The 13,066-nt window shown below is 38.4% G+C and overlaps 1 protein-coding gene and 1 pseudogene across 26 annotated transcripts in view; both read left to right on the plus strand.

Annotated features, from left to right (window-relative positions):
* Eif4g3 (eukaryotic translation initiation factor 4 gamma 3) overlaps positions 1-13,066 on the plus strand; it is a 294,828-nt gene that overhangs the window by 69,985 nt on the left and 211,777 nt on the right. For all 26 annotated transcript variants that reach the window (XM_058571093.1, XM_058571091.1, XM_058571090.1 and 23 more), the window contains one exon: positions 9,716-9,791. The gene's annotated coding sequence lies outside the window, so the exon portion shown is untranslated. Of the gene's footprint in view, positions 1-9,715; positions 9,792-13,066 lie in introns of those variants that run through there.
* Positions 1,894-8,270, plus strand: LOC124075336 (zinc finger CW-type PWWP domain protein 1-like; annotated as a pseudogene).

The following is a 13,066-nucleotide window of genomic DNA, read 5'->3' on the forward strand; positions in this document are numbered from 1 at the left end:
TCTTGACATATCATATTTCATACATTAGATTCAAGTGGGTTATGAACTCCCATTTTTACCCCAAATAGAGATTGCAGAATCACATCAGTTACACATCCACATTTTTACGTAATGCCCTATTAGTAACTGTTGTATTCTGCTACCTTTCCTATCCTCTACTATCCCCCCTCCCCTCCCATCTTCTCTCTCTACCCCATCTACTGTAATTCATTTCTCTCCTTGTTTATTTTCCCATTCCCCTCACAACCTCTTATATGTAATTTTGTATAACAATGAGGGTCTCCCTCCATTTCCATGCAATTTCCCTTTTCTCTCCCTTTCCCTCCCACCTCATGTCTCTGTTTAATGTTAATCTTTTCTTCCTGCTCTTCCTCCCTGCTCTGTTCTTAGTTGCTCTCATTGTATCAAAGAAGACATTTGGTATTTGTTTTTTAGGGATTGACTAGCTTCACTAAGCATAATCTGCTCTAGTGCCATCCATTTCCCTGCAAATTCCATGATTTTGTCCTTTTTTAGTGCTGCGTAATACTCCATGGTGTATAAATTCCACATTTTTTTTATCCAATCATCTATTGAAGGGCATCTAGGTTGGTTCCACAGTCTAGCTATTGTGAATTGTGCTGCTATGAACATCAATGTGGCAGTATCCCTGTAGTATGCTCTTTTAAGGTCTTCAGGGAATAGTCCGAGAATGGCAATAGCTGGGTCAAATGGTGGTTCCATTCCCAGCTTTCCCAGGAATCTCCATACTGCTTTCCAAATTGGCCGCACCAATTTGCAGTCCCACCAGAAATGTACAAGAGTACCCTTTTCCCCACATCCTCGCCAGCACTTGTTGTTGTTTGACTTCATAATGGCTGCCAATCTTACTGGAGTGAGATGGTATCTTAGGGTGGTTTTGATTTGCATTTCTCTGACTGCTAGAGATGGTGAGCATTTTTTCATGTACTTGTTGATTGATTGTATGTCCTCCTCTGAGAAGTGTCTGTTCAGGTCCTTGGCCCATTTGTTGATTGGGTTATTTGTTATCTTATTGTCTAATTTTTTGAGTTCTTTGTATACTCAGGATATTAGGCTCTATCTGAAGTGTGAGGAGTAAAAATTTGTTCCCATGATGTAGGCTCCCTATTTACCTCTCTTATTGTTTCTCTTGCTGAGAAAAAACTTTTCAGTTTAAGTAAGTCCCATTTGTTGATTCTTGTTATTAACTCTTGTGCTATGGGTGTCCTATTAAGGAATTTGGAGCCCGACCCCACAATATGTAGATCGGAGCCAACTTTTTCTTCTATCAAACGCAGAGTCTCTGATTTGATATCAAGCTCCTTGATCCACTTTGAGTTAACTTTTGTGCATGGCGAGAGGAGGGGATTCAGTTTCATTTTGTTGCATATGGATTTCCAGTTTTCCCAACACCATTTGTTGAAGATGCTATCTTTCCTCCATTGCATGCTTTTAGCCCCTTTATCAAATATAAGATAGTTGTAACTTTATGGATTAGTCTCTGTGTCCTCTATTCTGTACCATTGGTCCACCCGCCTGTTTTGGTACCAGTACCATGCTGTTTTTGTTACTATTGCTCTGTAAAGTTAATTTTTATACGTTTAGTGAGTAGGTATTCAACAGCAGTTTTGTTTTTTTTTTTTTTTTTTTGGTACCAGGGATTGAACCCAGGGGCACTTAACCACCGAATCATGACCCCTGCCCTTTTTTGTATTTTATTTAAAGACAGGTTTCTCACTGAGTTGCTTAGGGTCTGAGGCTGGCTTTGATCTCAAGATCTTCCTGTCTCAGTCTCCTGAGTCTCTTGAGAATTACAGGCATGCACTACCCCACCCTGCCATTCTTCACCCTTCCCCCCCGCCCCCCCCTTTTTTGTGATATTTATGATTGAACCTAGGGTCCTCTACCACTGCGTTACATCCCCCAGCCCTTTGTATTTTTGAGGCTTTTACTGAGTTGCCCAGGCTGACCTTGAATGTTTATCCTCTTGCCTCAGCCTCTAGAGTAGCTGGATCTTCTGGCATGTGTCCCAATTTCTGATTGGAAAAGGTAATTTTTAAATTGTCTTTCCATAACTAGTCAGTTTTAAATCAAGCTTCAGTAGATGTGAAAATTCGAAAGAGTGTAATTTAGGACCTTTTAAAATATTTTTTAAACATCTTGAATTCATCTGGATGATTTTTCTGTAAACTTTTTTTTGGTCAGGTTGAGGATTGAATCCAGGGTCTTTTGCAAGATAGACAAATACTTTACCACTGAGCTGCATTCCCAGCCCTCTTTTTTTTTTTAAATTTTGAGCAGGCCTTGCTAACTTGCTCAGACTGGACTTGGAACTTGTGATTTCACCCACCCCTTAGCCTTAGCCTCCTCGCTTAACCACAGAATTCTTATAGACTTTAAAAATATATGTAGATTCTTTCTCAGTTTTGACTAGTACATTTCCTTTTTAAAGGTCAGTTAAAATTTCTTTGAATATTTAAAATTTCTTCAGAATATTCTGGTTTGTTTAAATTGGAAATATTCAATTTTTCAAAGAGCTATCCCATTGGGTCAGTGCTAATATTAAAGAGTCTCTCATGATTTCCAAAACTGTATTTTAAAAAGTGCCTCTTTTGACATATTATTGTGGTATCTTTGTGAAAAATAGGGTATAGTCTAACAATTCTTCCATTATTCTCATGTATTATACAAGTTCACTTCCTTGTTCATTGTCAAAACTATGTGGAAACCAGGAGAAAGTAGAGAAGGCTAAGTTGCCCCATATTACCATATTGGCCTAAACCCTGAGTAAGAAATCGTACAAGAGTCACGGCTGTGGCATGCTGTGCTCATCGCTTTCAGGTCTTCCCCAGAAGAGGCAAAGAAAGCTGTGTTTCTCAGCTGAATGATGACAACATTGCAGAAGAAAGAAGAATGTGGAAAGGGATCAAAGAAAACCTTTGCCCCACCTACACAAAAATTGCATAGCATGATACCGCGTGGCCCCAACTCACACAGAGAAGAGACCCTGGGGATCAGTTCTCCAGTGGCAGAAGCCAAGGCAAGTCCACCAAAAGCCAGGTTAGAAAAGTAGGAGAAGCAGCTACAGAGGATGGTCCAAGAGTTGGTCAGGAGAAAAAAGGAAAGGCTCAAGACAAGCCAGCACAGAAGAAGGAAAAGGGAAAATCAAGTCTTATCAATGCAGAATTTGAAGAGATTGTCCAGATTGTGCTTCAGAAGTCCCTTCAGGAGTGCTTGGAGATGGGATCTAGTCTTAATTTTGCAGAGACTTCCTGTGTTCAGACCGATTCCCAGTCAGACAAAGAACCAGGCATTGCTTCTGCTACTGATAATGATAATGCTGTTGGAGAGAGGAAAATGGTACCTCATACTACAGAGACTTCAGCCTCTGTAGAAGATGTCCCAGAGATACGAATATCTAAATCGGCCCAGCTGGTTCCTGCACCCTCTGAGAAGAAATTTAATAGACTTTCCTTAAGCAAAAGAAAGAGGGAAGCTCATGATGAAAAAATGGAGAAAGTTCAAGGTGGGCATGAGTGCAGAGAGAAAGACCAACCAGAGAAAATGATTCGGAGTGATTCTCAGATCAGAAGTCATCAAAAAGGGGAAGAAAGTGGTTTTGGTCAATGTTTAGTTTGGGTCCAGTGTTCCTCTCCAAACTGTGAGAAATGGAAGCGGCTGCGTGGGAACATTGACCCTTCAATTCTCCCAGATAATTGGTCTTGTGACCAGAATACAGACTTGGATTATAATTGCTGTGATATTCCTGAGGAAATCTGGACAGGGCGTGAGAGTGATGTGGCCTATGCCTCCTATGTCCCAGGATCCATCATCTGTGCCAAGCAGAATGGTTACCCCTGGTGGCCAGGCATGGTCGAATCTGATCCTGACCTGGGGGAATATTTTCTCTTCGCTTCTCATCTAGATTCTCTGCCTTCTAAATACTACATGACATTTTTTTGAGAAATAGTTTCTCGTGCTTGAATCCCAGTCTACATGCTAAAGAATTCCAGGAGCTGTCCCTGGAGCTAGCAGGAGTGAAAAAGTACAGGAATAAGGACTACAGCCAGAAACTGGTGGTAGCCCTCATGATGGCTCAGAAGGCAGAACAGATCAACATTGGGAGCGGGTCGACTTATTTGGTTTGTGGAGCTGTTACAGTGGATCTGACAGCAATGGGGATGGAAAAGACCTAATTCTTTCTGTGGCTAACAGCTCAGTGTCCTACTTGGAAAAAGAAGAGGAGGAATCAGAGATAGAGGAGGAGAAAGAATAGAAGAGAGACCCAACTTTGCCTGAACCAAAACACATTCAAAAAAGCCCAAGGCAAGACGCATGGCAGATGGACAAGACAGGACCCTGAAAAAGAAGATAGTGAAAAGACCTCTGGGCAGTGAATCCATAGTGCCTCCTGTACCCATAACGGGATGGAAAGAAGGACCAAGGAATTAAGATCAGGACCAGCCAGGCCTTAAGAAAAAAATTCAAGTTCCCCAAACCAAGGCCTCAGCAACCAACTTGTCTCAGGAAAAAGAAGTTAGAATGATGCCAAAGGGCTTGACCCCACCAGCTCATCACACGGCCTGTCCCTTGAAGGGCAAAGAAGAGCCTAGACCCCAGAAACCACCCACTAAGGAGGCTGAAAGTATCCCCGCTGAAGATGAAGCTTCCAGTGACCTGGACCTGGAGCAACTCATGGAAGATATTGAAAGAGAGTCCAAGGAGCAAGGGGAGCCACAGCATGGAGAGGATACAGAGAGGTTCCCTATGGTCTTCTTTGAGGAGTAGTCCTCTGCTCTCACCCTACTATTCTCTGCAGCAGGGGGAAGAGTCTCTTGGGGGGTACCTGAGCAGTTGATATTTTTGGGGTTGTTAATTGGCTACAAAGTTCAAGTCAGTGTTGCAATTTATGTGTTAATAAAGCAGGTTACTGATGTGAAAAAAAATAGTATAGAAAAAGCCCTTTGCATTATTTGTTTTCATCTGTTGACATTGTTGCCTGTTTGTGGAGCAGTATTTGTGTGATGGTATTTGTGTTCTTGCTCTCTTTCCATGTGGAAATGATAACTATGACCATCGGGATAGTAGCTTTTGTTTTAGGGTAGTTGGGCAAGATTTAGAAACATTCATCTGGTTGCTGTAAATGGAACATTAGCGTTTGAGCAAATGAAAGTAAGATTTATGTTGACTTTCACTCTTGTTTCTAATTTGTGAAAATCTGCCTCTTTTCCTTTTTTCACATTTTTAAAAATTGGTGCTTTATAGTTGTACACAATGTTGGTGTTTGTTGTTACATATTCATACATGCACACAATATGACAATATAACTTGGTCACTGTCACTCCCCAGAAAATCTGCCCAGTGCCAGTTGTGAATGCCGTGGATCAAGAAGGTTCATCTTGTAGAGTGTTTACATTCTTGAGGTTTCAGTAAACTGTGGTTACAAAGCTATTAACCTCCTCCTTCTTTCATGGTATAAATAAAAAACATATCATTGTGTAATCTCATGGATTGTTGGATTTTTCTGATTAAACAGATATTATCTAAGTTTTTTATTTGCTTGGTTGGCATTTAATTTAGAGTGTATGTAGTGAGTACTTTAATCATTGAATTTTACTTATTTTTGAAATTTGCCTCTTTTATTGGAGTTAGTCTTTATTCAGTTACTTCATACCGTCTGTGCAGTCTTGTTGATGGTTTTGATTGCATTTTCTAAGTATGTAAGTCAACAATTTGAATAGGTATGCTACTGCATTTTATTTTGTTGGTACTGGGGAGCAAACCTAGGGCTTTATGCATGCCAGTCAAGCACTTTACCACTGAGCCGCATCCCCAGCCCACTACTGTATTTTAGTCATAGCTTTTAAAAAGTTAAGGTCAACATATTTTGGAGCATTGTGCAAGCATGTTACACTGTTCTTTGGTCAAATTGGAATTGTAAGTGGTAATATGAAAAGCTGTTTGCTTATTACCTTAAGTTCAAAGGGAAGTAAGCAGCTAATGATTTATGCTGGAGATTCAGAGCTTGATTAGAATTGATAATAAGCTCAGTGGCAGTGGGAATTAGGAGGAAGTCTGCTGTAGAATTTGCTGTGTGTGGTTTCCTTCCCTTTACTCCTTCCTCTGTCCTCCTCTCCCTTCTTCCCTTCCTTTTTTTTTTTTAACTGTACTGGGGATTGAACTCAGGAATGCTTTACCACTGAGCTACCTCTCCAGCCTTTTCTTATTTCAAGGTCTTACTAAGTTGCTGAGTGCTGAAGTGGGATTACAGGCCTATACCACCATGCCTGCATCTTGTGTTATTTCTTTCAGGAGAAAAAGTTTAGTAGGGCTGAGCTCATACTGATTTATGTAGGCCTTTTAAGTGAGGTAGTGGGCTAAACATCCTTGTTATAAGTTAATGAAATATCAAGTTAGGTTTTTTTTTTTTTTTGGAAACAATGCCTTTATTTTATTTATTTTTATGTGGTGCTGAGGATCGAACCCAGGGTCTCGCATGTGCTAGATGAGCCCTCTACTGCTGAGCCACAATCCCAACCCAAGTTAGGTTTTTCTGATGAGATAAAGTTTACATTCCATGTAATTCATACTTTTAAGAGTCCATTGTTTTTAGCATGTTTATGAAGTTGTACAACCATCAACACTATAATTAAAGGAAAAAATGGCTCCCATAAAATAAGTTTTTCTGGCTAAACTCATTATCTGCATAGATTGTAGTAATGACTATTTGCCATTGGGCAGATAATTGAGCTTGAGTTAAGAATTCAGAACTTTTCAAAAGTTTTTAGTGATGCTTCTTTGACACTTTTATGGAGCAGACTAATAATTTAGTTCATCTTTTTTTTTTCTGATACCAGGGATTGAACCAAGGGGCGCTTAATCATTGTGCCGCATCCCCAGCCGTATTTTTGTATTTTATTTAGATACAGGGTTTTACTGAGTTGTTTAGGGCCTCGGTATTGCTGAGGCTGGCTTGGAATTTGCCATCCTCCTGTCTCAGCATCCAGGATTACAGGTGTGTGCCAGCACTGGGCTTTAGTTCATCTTTAGATGGGCCAAACATATTTTGAAAACTTTGTGATATTTTTCTATCTAGCTATTAAATTTTGTGCTCTAGCACTGGTTGATATAATAGGAAGAGCATACTTACGGACTATGGGGAGACATGGTCTGGATGTGTAATTTAGCAGGTTACTTAAGGGCATAATATTAAGTGGTTCAGTGCAGACAGTGTAATTGGTTAGTCACATATCAGTCTTGAAACGGTTCTCTTCATTTCTCTTTTAATTGTTTTTATTTTAATTAGTTTTTTGTACAAAAGATCTTTTAAGACAGCTAATTTATCAGTCCACCATATTCTGTTGTCATTTTATAGGGAGCAAAATAAATGAAGTCAAGGGGGAAGATTATTTGTTACTGTATTGTTGGCCAAATGAAAGACTGTCTCAGGAAGCTTGTAATTATAGTAATCATTTTAGTTTACAAAGCAACTAATAGACACCAGGAGTCCTAACCTTTCCTTTGTACAGTTAAGGGGAGTAGCTCAGCCTCTTGGGCATAGAAGATAACTTACTTGAGAAGTTATTCTCCATTGTGAGGATTAGTCCTCACTGGGAAAAAAGCAATAATGTAGTAGTGTTTGGTTCTGTAGAAGAAGAATGACTGTATTTTCCACCAGTCATGTGACCACAATGCAGAACTCTAATGCAAAGAAAGTTTAATTTCAGCTGAGGGGTAATCTTCATTCTGAAGAACTAACTAACAAGCTTATATTAAGGACACTTGTCCTAAAACGTATTAGGTTTGTGCTTTGAACATTTTGTGTTTGTGTGTGTGTGTGGGGGGGGCATTGTTTGGAGGAGGCTGTTACTATGAGAAATATTTTAGCTTCCTCACTTTTCAATGCAACATTTTAAACCAGTTCTTTGTGGGGGATGGTGACAGGTGTTAAATTATTGTCTGAGGCTGGTAGTCTAAAATGCTGTCTAGGGACTGGTACTGTCTCTTTGACAATTAAAGGGTAGGTTTTTTGGTTTAGTTCCCCTCTTTCACCCCAGTAAACTGGTTTGGCTATTTGGATATAAAGAATTTTACTTCTAATAATTCTGTCAGATTTTGGCAACTTGTGGTCATTCCTTAAGATTAAAAAAAAAAAGGTAGAAATTACTATTTGCAGCTTTTACTTTTTCTTCCAAACCATCTTACTGAATTAGAAAGGGAAATGCTATGAGAAGCATTAATTATTTTTTAAGAAAAATTTTTAGTTGTAAATGGATACATTTATTTATAAATATATTTATATTTATAAATAAATTTATATTTATAAAATTTATAAATATTTATAAAATTTATTTATAAATAAATATATTTATTTTTTGTTGGGGAGGGTGGAGTTTCCAGGAATTGAACTCAGGGGTAGTTAACTACTGAGCCACATCCCCAACCCTATTTTGTATTTTATTTAGAGACAGAGTCTCACTGAGGGCCTTAGCACCTTGCTTTTGCTGAGGCTGGCTTTGAACTCTTGATCATCCTGTCTCAGCACCACCGCCCCCGGCTGCATTTTATTTGAAGGAAAATAATCTTATTTTGGATTTATGACATTAAGAGTCTTATTTTTGTGATTAAAAATCATTTAGAATTAGCCTCAGTTTTGTTGGCACTATTGGATTTATTGTCATTCTGTAAAAAAAAAAAAAAAAAAAAAAATTTAAACCACACAAATAATTTGTATCCAGTTTAGAAAAACAAATATATTAGCCCATCACCCAGGGGTAATTGTTACTGATCTTTTGTTTGTCAATTTTTTTTTTCTTGTGATGCTAGAGATTGAACCTGGAGGCACTCAACCCACTGAACTACATTCCTACTATCTTTGTAAACTTTATTTTGAGATAGGGTCTCATTAAGTTGCTGTGTATGGCCTTGAACTTGCAATTCTCCTGCCTCAGCATGCTGAGTCAGTTCACTGGGATTTCAGGTGTGCACCCTTGTGACCACCAGATTGGTTGTCATTGTTGAAGAGGCCTGGAATTCACAAGCATTTTCTATTCCAAAATATCACCATACCAGGCAGAAGAGTTTTGAAATTGAATAAAATGATAGTTTTTTTGTTTTGAAGTTGAATAAAATGATAGTCCTTTGTCTTTAAACAGAAGGACTGTTGGTGTGCTAAAATATTTTAATCTATATAATGTCTGTGAGACTGTTTTTGAAAATGGGGACTTGGTGGATTGGAGTGCTGTGGGCAAAGTTGCTGCTAAAATTAAAAGCAAAACCAGAAGGAAAGAATTGTGTTTTCTATTCCTGTGATGTTAGCAGAACAGACTGGGCCTTTGTCAGCAATTTTCACTTGATGAGTTAGTGTTGTCTTCCTGAATATATTCTGGTTATCCTTCTCTAGTCTTTTTCCATAGTAAGTATAGGTGTTGCAGTCTTATCATGGACTTAAAGTTTGGAAAAGTTTTATAATTGTATTTGTTTTGAGTTTCCATGGAATGTATATAATAGGAACCACTTTTGAAGAGATTGGAATAATCACATTAGGAAAGTTGAATTACTTTATTTTCTAGTTTCTGTGGAGGAAAAAGTATATGACTGCACTAATTGGGTAAAAAAATGTTTGGCTTTTGGCAGAATTTTATGGTGGTGATTTTTCTCTTACTGCTAGTGCAGTTCATTTTTGAGTTCTCTTATCCTTAACTCACCTTTCTAGAATTCCTAGAGGACCTGTGCCACAGCCTCTTGAGGACCGAATCTTCACTCCTACTGTCTCAGCAGTCTACAGCACGGTGAGTGTCTCAAGTTTGTCTTATTGTATGTCTGTTTTTGCACTGGAACCCTTGGCATTACAGGATGTGTTTGGTTGTTTGATATATGACAAGAGTTATGTGAAAGGTTCAATAAACTCTGAATAGAACAAGATATTATGATACAATAAGATTTTTAGGCCCAAGAAGTGTACACCTGCACCTTTTTTTTCTTTCCATAAATGCTAAGCTTTTGCTTTGTATTATGATTCTTTCTGTACACTTTTTTGAATTTTTCTAATCTTTATTTTATTTATTTATTTCTATGGGTGCTGAGGATTGAACCCAGTGCCTCACATGTGCTAGACAAGTGCTCTACTGCGGAGCCACAACCTCAGCCCCATTTTTGAATTTTTTCTTAAATAATTTTTCTTTTGCTCTTTTGTTTGTTTTGGTACTGGGGATTGAACTCAAGGGCACTCTACCACTGAGTCATATTCCCAGCCCTATTTTGTATTTCATTGAGAGACAGGGTCTCACTGATTTGCTCTGCACCTCACTTTTTGCTGAGGCTGGCTTTGAACTTTCGATCCTCCTGCCTCAGACTCCTGAGCTGCTGGGATTACAACGCCAGGCTTTTTTTGCTTTTTTGTAATGGATAAAACACCTCATTTTATTTATTTATTTTTATGTGGTACTTAGGATCTAACTCGGCCTCACATGTGCTAGGTGAATGCTATACTGCTGAGCCACAACCCCAGCCCCATTTTTTTGCTCTTTTTAACTTTTTTTTCCCTTGTACCTTTCGCCTCCCTGGTTGCATATAAAATATGCAGGAAGATTTGAAAAGTGAATAGTGGAGGAAATTTAATTTTTTTATATCAAATGATTCATTCAGATTAACAGGTGAAGGGATATTTAAAAGAGGATGAAGGTAATAAAATTAGAAGCACATTTTAAATGCTTTATAGTGAATCTCAGGAAATTGAAGGGATTAGGAGAGTTAAACCTGTCATTTTTAATATTTAAATTCCAGCTTTGTGTGATAGTGTACCACCATATTCCCAGCTAATAGGGAGGCTGAGGCAGGAGGATCACATGTTTGAGGCCAGTTTCTGCAATATAGTGAGACCTTGTCTCGTAATTATAAAAAAAGGACTGGGGATGTAAGTAGATGGTAAAACACATAGTACTGAAAAACACTTTTATTTTAATTTTTAAAAAATATATTATTTTAGTTATAGGTGGACATAATACCTTGATTTTATTTATTTATGTGGTGCTGAGGATCGAATCCAGTGCCTCATGCATGCTAGGCGAGCGCTCTTCCACTGAACCCTAGCCCCAGCCCTGAAAAACACTTCTAAATATTTCAGTTCTGCATGCCATGTAATATTGTGTGCTAATAAGCAAACTTATAGTCTGGTAGGGGTGATGAGTCCTTAAGTAATTATAATCTCAATGACAGTATAGAGCAGTGATTTTTATATGTTTGAGCTATGAATCACTTTTAGTATCTGAAAACCGTTGCAGTCTTTAAAGTACTGGGACAGGGAAGCATCATGTTTGTCAGACATATTTCTTAAAAAAATATATTTTTTTAATACTATAAAAGTACACCCTCATTATTGGAAGTATTTTTAAAATTATGGTAAGTTACCGAAAGAAAATGAAAAAATTCTTGTAATCCTGAATGATTTTTAGAGACAACTACTATAATCATCTTGTTTTTGGTGTAGTTTCATGTCTTTTTTTCTGTACTGTAGGCTCAGAGTAAGATGTTCTATCCTAATTGGTGACTTTATATTAGCTTATCCTGTGTTATTTCTTAAATACTAAATGGTTACAGTTGTTATAAGAATTTAGTCATGCTCTTTTGGTCATGTTTCTAGAGCTTTTATTGTGTGTACTTAAAATGTGCTTGAGTTTTGTTTTTGTGAGATAGACAGTAGTAAACAGACACCCTTCCCCCCACACTACTGTTGACTTGTATGAGCTACCGTCATAAAAAATGAGGCAGGATAGAGGAATAGAAAATGACCGAGCAATGGCTCCTAGGGAAAGTCTCTTTGAAACGGCATTTAAGAGTTTGGTGTGGTGGTGCACACCTATAATTTTGTCCTGCCTTCCTCCCCCCAAAATAGGGCTGGGGAAGTAGCTAAGTGGTAGCACAGTTATGGATTCACTCCCCAGTATTGCCCCCTCCCAAATAAATGAAACACAACATTTCAGACTTGAGGTATAGGGGCTGAGGTTGTGGCACAGCAGTAGAGTGTTCGCCTACCACATGTGAGGCCTCGTGTTCCATCTTCAGCACCACATACAAATAAATAAATAAAGGTATTGTGTCCAACTACAACTTAAAAGAAAAAAAAAATGACTTGAGGTGTAGCTCAGTGGTAGAGTGCTTCTCTGTCATGTCTGAGGTCCTGGGTTCAATCCCTGTCCCCGTCCCTGTCCCCCCAGTAACTAACCAAACTCTGAAAAGAAAAGAAGGCATTTAAGCAGAAACCTTAGAACACTTCTAGAGAAAGCATTTATAAGAGAAGGAACATCGAAGAAGAGGCTCAGAAATGGCAGTGGGCCTACTCTAGTCTTGGGAATGCATGGGTGCCAGTGTGCTGATTTGGAGAAGTTGGGTTGGTCATGGTCATGTATGTACTGTAGACCATGATGTAGGTTTGCGATTTTAGTCCAGTTGTGATGGAAAGTCAGTGGAGGATTAAGAGCAACAGATCCGAGTTACCTTTTAAATGGTCACTGGAGCTACCCCATGGAGAGTGACTGTGATGAGGGCAGGTGGTGGTGAAGTGGAAGCATGGGGCTTAAAGCATTAGATTGTTTCCAGTATTTGCTGTTATGGAATAACTTTGAATTTAAAGCATTTTCTGTGTTTTAGGTGATTTTTAAAAATAACTTTTAGAAATATGATTATTGGCTTAAAGAATAAAAATGTTATTAAGATTCCTAATAAATAAGGACATATATAATTCTGTAAATTTACTACTTTGGTGAGGAGATTATCAAAATTCTTCGAGTGATAGGACAGTGCTTGGTGCACAATTTACGTGAAATGTTTGAATCTTAAAGTTTTCAAATTAGTTAATTTAATGATACTGGGGATTGAACCTGGGGCGGGGCCGTGTCTCACATGCCAGACAAGTGCTCTGCCCTGAGTTACATCCTCACCGCTTTTTAAATTTTGAGGATCTTTTTTTTTTTTTTAAAACATTTTTTTTTTTAAGTTGTTGATGGACTTTTATTTTATTCAGTGCTGAGAATCAAACCCAGGGCCTCACACATGCTAGGCAAGTGCT

This window comes from Marmota monax, unplaced genomic scaffold, assembly GCF_021218885.2.
Source record: "Marmota monax isolate L192 unplaced genomic scaffold, Marmota_monax_Labrador192_F-V1.1 WCK01_AAM20220418_F8-fsc00008, whole genome shotgun sequence".
NCBI lineage: Eukaryota > Metazoa > Chordata > Mammalia > Rodentia > Sciuridae > Marmota > Marmota monax.